The sequence below is a fragment of the Vulpes vulpes genome, chromosome 10 (assembly GCF_048418805.1).
Source record: "Vulpes vulpes isolate BD-2025 chromosome 10, VulVul3, whole genome shotgun sequence".
Classification (NCBI taxonomy): domain Eukaryota; kingdom Metazoa; phylum Chordata; class Mammalia; order Carnivora; family Canidae; genus Vulpes; species Vulpes vulpes.
The window spans coordinates 259,487-264,692 of NC_132789.1; the positions used below are offsets into that span (position 1 = coordinate 259,487).

The window sequence follows — 5,206 nt, forward strand, 5'->3', positions numbered from 1 at the left end:
CTAAGGGACTTAGCAAAGATGAGACAAATTATTTTTATAACAGATTTATAACCTAGCTGGAACCATAAGTATACACATGCGTTAGGTTGAGTTTTGCAGGAAACAGACTTTATAAGCAGGCGGGATATTAGGGACTTCCCTCAGGAATTACCACTGGGAGGGAGTGAGGGCAGCAGGACTGGACAGAAGAAAATGAGCAGTGATGCTTTTACAACACAGGCCTCAGCTCATCTCACAAAATCTCTGAAACTGGCCATTCAGAGATGAACAAAAGTGAGGTAAAGAAGTGGAGACTTTGTACCCTTAGAGTGCCCAGTTTTGGAGTATGGGCTGAATCCAAGAGGCTAATTTTGGGTGAGGCAGCTCCCTTCAGCTGAGGGCAATTTCGTGGGAGGGACTCATTTATGGTCCCTTAGAAGCACAACTGGCATGTGGAAAAATGAGAGGCTCTGTCCTGAGGGAGACTGCATGCCAGGGCCCCTCTACCACACCAAAGGCAGTAAAACCATCTAGATAAGACTGCTTGAGAGGTTTAAAGATTTGCAGAAAAATCAACATGTTATTATAAAGTCAGTTTTTATTTTTTTATTATTTTTTTTAATTTTTATTTATTTATTTATGATAGTCAGAGAGAGAGAGGCAGAGACACAGGCAGAGGGAGAAGCAGGCTCCACGCACCAGGAACCCGACGTGGGATTCGATCCCAGGTCTCCAGGATCGCGCCCTGGGCCAAAGGCAGGTGCCAAACCGCTGCGCCACCCAGGGATCCCTAAAGTCAGTTTTTAAATAGAACTAGGGAAAACCACTGTTTTCCAGACACACCCTGGATAGCATCACTGCCTATACTTACTACATGTCAATTATATATACTTAGGCAATGTGGTGAAAAGTAGTATTTATACTAAAAATGATTCCCAGAGTTCAACCACGTGCATAGGGTTATAGTAACCTAAATCTTTTTTTAGCTAGAAAAATTTGTCTTTATATTTAATTTTGAAAAGTTGAGCTTGAAATTCCACATAAACTGGGCAGCCCAGGTGGCTCAGCGGTTTAGCACAGCCTTCAGCCCAGGGCATGATCCTGGAGACCGAGGGTCGAGTCCCATGTCCAGCTCCCTGTGTAGGGCCTGCTTCTCCCTCTGCCTATGTCTCTGCCCCTCCCTGCTCTCTCCGTGTCTCTCATGAATAAATAAATAAATAAATATTTTTAAAAAAGAAATTCCATATAAACTATTTAGTAAATAGGCCTGTGTTATAGTTTTCTTTTACAGTCACAACTTAGACCATGTAGGTTTGAATTTCTTAAAGATTTTATTAATTTATTCATGAGAGACACAGAGAAAGAGAGGCAGAGACACAGGCAGAAGGAGAAGCAGGCTCCATGCCGGGAGCCTGATGTGGGACTTGATCCTGGGACTCCAGGATCATTCCCTGGACCGAAGGCAGGCCCAGAATCACAACCTGGACCAAAGGCAGGTGCTAAACTACTAAGCCACCCAGGGATCCCCAACTTCTCCAATCCTTTAATTTCATAATGTTTTCCTATACTTTCCCCCTTTATCTTATCCAGTAGTTTTCAATGCTTAGGACTCAACAAAATCACTTAACCAGGTTGTTAAGGCATGTGTCCCTTATCTAGAGGATGAGGCTTGGATATTTGTATTTTTAATAAATTTGCTAGGTAAATATGCTGCTTGCCAAAGTGTGGAAATCACTGATTTACCCCCTTCCCTTATATCCTTTCTCACTTTCCTAGACAAAAATCTTTCCGTTTTCAGGGTCACTATCCAATTTTTAGACTGCAAATTCATTATTGAGAGCTATCTGTGCCATTCACATCTCACTGACATCATTTAAAGTTTAATGATCCTATTTTTAGCATAGAAATCCCCCCCCCAAAAAAAAGAAAAAGAAAAGAAATTCCCTTCCTGGGATGCCTGGGTGGCTCAGTGGTTGAGCATCTGCCTTCTGCTCAGGGTGTGATCCTGAGTCCAGGGATTGAGTCCCACGTCAGGCTTCCTACGAGGAGCCTGCTTCTCCCTCTGTCTGTGTCTCTGCCTCTCTCTCTCTCTGTGTCTCTCATGAATAAATAAATAAAATCTTAAAAAAAAAAAAAAAAAAAGAAAGAAAGAAAGGAATGCCCTTCCTTCCAGGAGTGCTTGAGTGATGCAGTCAGTTGAGTGTCCAACTCTCGGTTTCAGTTCAGGTCGTAGTCTCAGGGTCGTGAGGTCAGGATGGTGGGATCCAGCCCCACATTGGGCTCCATGCTGAGTGCAGAGTCAGCTTGGGACACACTCTCCATTTGCCCCTTCCCCCTGTGTGCTTTCTCTCGCTTGCGCTAAAAATAAATAATTCTTTAAAACAAAAAGGAATTTCCTTTCCTCCAAAGTAGTAGTAAATCAAAGTAGTTTTTTGTTCTTCCATGTTTCACACTGAGTGTAGGATATTTATAAAGATCACTCATTCCCACACAAAATAATGGAACAACTTTTAAGCCATGAGCTAAAGTGTTCCTGTTTCAGAGAGAATTAGGAATCTAAAAGCTGTATATGGAGAAGAAAAATCAGAAGACAAACTTTCAGCACCAAGCAAAAAAATGCCTTCTTTTGGCCAATACACAAACCTTAGCCTATATCTGAGAATTCTTACTTGAGAAAAATCTTATGAATATTTTAAATCTGAAAGAAACTTTAGGTATTTATAACCCAATTTCAGAAAATTAAAGCTGGACTCAAACTCTATGAAGATAATTCCTGCATATACAGAATAGACATAACTGAACAGCAGATTAGCTAATTTATTAGATAGAAGATCTCTCTAAATACAATGAATATACACAGGCCTTTAATTGTCTCTCACCTCTTATTGAACACCAGGATATTTATGTTAAATATAAAGCTCTATTCATAATGTGGGAAGTTGTGTACTTACTGCTCAAGCCATATTAAACATCAGAGAATTCATACTGAAGACTCTATGAACCTAATGAGCATAATAAAGTCTTTAGACACCGTTAAGACTTCATTACACATCAGTTGCAATGTTGTAAGCCAAGATCTAATTTTACCCAGAATAACTCAAGAGAAAGTTCCTATCCCCATTCTGAAGAGTCTGAAGAACCTGATATTGGGGCAGTAAGTGAACTGCCTACTTAAATGAACAGGGTGCTTGTGAGAAGCACGGGATGTTGTATATAAGTGATGAATCACTAGATTCTACACCTGAAACTACTGTTATGCTAAATGTAATCTAACCTGAATTTTAATAAAACCTTGAAAAATATAAATTGCTTACTTAAAAAAAAAAGGCTTGTCTTTTAAAATATACTTAGCAGCTGATCCAACTCACTTAGGAAATCAACTAATTTAACTCAAGGAATTAGTAGCAATTGGGGAGCCCAGGTGGCTCAGCGGTTTAGCGCCGCCTTCCGCCCAGGGTGTGATCCTCGGATCCAGTCCCACGTCGGGCTCCCTGCATGGAGCCTGCTTCTCCCTCTGCCTGTGTCTCTGCCTCTTTCTCTCTCTGTGTCTGTGATGAATAAATAAATTTTTAAAAATTAAAATAAAAAGAAATTAGTAGCAACATAAATTAGGTGGCAAGTGACTACAAACCTCATGGTCAGTTTTAGTCAAATCATCAGCAAATTGTTCCCAGGTGTGGACTGGTCCCGAAGATTGAGTGGCAAAGAACACCACTGAGGATAAAGAGTCCGTGGAGTAGTGTTTACAACGTAACTCGTGTCTCTGAGGAATCTAAACTGTAACTGGTGAGAGGATGAAACAAACAGGAAGCCTGACCATCTGCTGCAGAGGTGACCCTGTCCCGTTGGTCTTGGGAAGAAGCTGTCCACTTGACAGCATTTATGGGCTCCTGAACGTTTCTGAAGGATCTTCAGGGAGGCTTCCAGCTAGCGCAGTTCTCCAGTTAGCTAATAAAGATGCCTTTTCACTTGAGACCAAGATCAGCAACTTGAAGATCTAATGTTATGTGTTGATAACAGCAGCATTCATGGGAAGTTAAGACATAGGAAATAGAGGTGACATGTATGATAAATATAGTCTGTAAGTAAAAACCCTACTTGAATGGGAGTCTACACGGCCAGTTCTTTATAGTGATTTCCCCAGGAATGCTGGTTCCTCCCCATTTTTTGATTAAAAAAAAACTTCAAATAAGGTCTTATATTTTATTTAATTTAGTTAAATTAGAGGCCAGTGTCAGAAGACCACAACTAACTCAGACATGCACTGAGGGAGGACCCACGCTCATGCTCCCCCTTTAAAGCCTCACAGAAACACAAACCAAACTGAACCTGAGAGAATGCAAGACAGCAGGTGCCAGGAGGCACCTGAAAGGCGGTGAGGAAGAGGAAGCGTGGGAAAGCCCCAGAATTTGGAAGAGACGGGAGTGGAAGCCCTTCAGCAGCTCCTCCCTGCACTATCAGTGACCAGGACACTGACAGACCGTGAGCACTTGCGAATGCAGGTGCTATATTTTATTTTTAAAGACTGATTCATCGGGGCACCTGAGTGGCTCAGGCTCAGGTCGTGCTGCCGGGTCCTGGATTGGAGCCCTGTGCCGGAATCCCTGCTGGGGTGTGGGTGTGGGGGCGTGTTTGCTTCTCCCCCTGCCTCTACCCCTCCTCCGCTCCGCTCTCTCTCTCACTCTGTCAAATAAGTAAAATCTTAAAGAAAACATAAAACTGGCTCATCGGGCGCCTGGGTGGCTCAGCGCCGCCTTCTGCCCAGGGCCTGGTCCTGGAGACCCGGGATCGAGTCCCCGTCGGGCTCCCTGCGTGGAGCCTGCTGCTCCCTCTGTGTGTGTGTGTGTGTGTGTGTGTCGTGAATAAATAAATGAAACCTTAAAAAAAAAAAAAAAAAACTAGTTCACCAAGTTGTTTTAATCCCTTAACTTCTACCTTTATATTCATGAATTTCCTCCTGTTTCCACAATTTCATTCTTTCTCCCTAAATTGTTCTTTTCACTCCTTTTGTCAGTGCTGTTGGCCGTGCTAGAACTCGCTTTCGTAACTGATTTTGTCAGTGACTTCGAACTAACATGAACAATGGAAACGACGCAGAAGCTTCCTCCCGCCGCACACCCCCATTTTGGGGAGCGCGTTCCTGCTCCGGGACCCCAAGCAGCCCCGACGGGCTTTCCGCTGGGAACCTCGGCCCTGCCGATTGGAAGAGGCGCGCCGCAGAGCCCTC

General features: G+C 43.1%; 1 non-coding gene across 1 annotated transcript; it reads right to left on the bottom strand.

Moving 5' to 3' along the window:
• Positions 1 to 4,369: 4,369 nt before the first annotated feature.
• On the bottom strand, positions 4,370 to 4,483 carry LOC112911614 (small nucleolar RNA SNORA71). Its single transcript, XR_003233396.1, has one exon. It is a non-coding gene; the product is annotated as a small nucleolar RNA SNORA71 (small nucleolar RNA).
• Between the last annotated feature and the right edge of the window lie 723 nt (positions 4,484 to 5,206).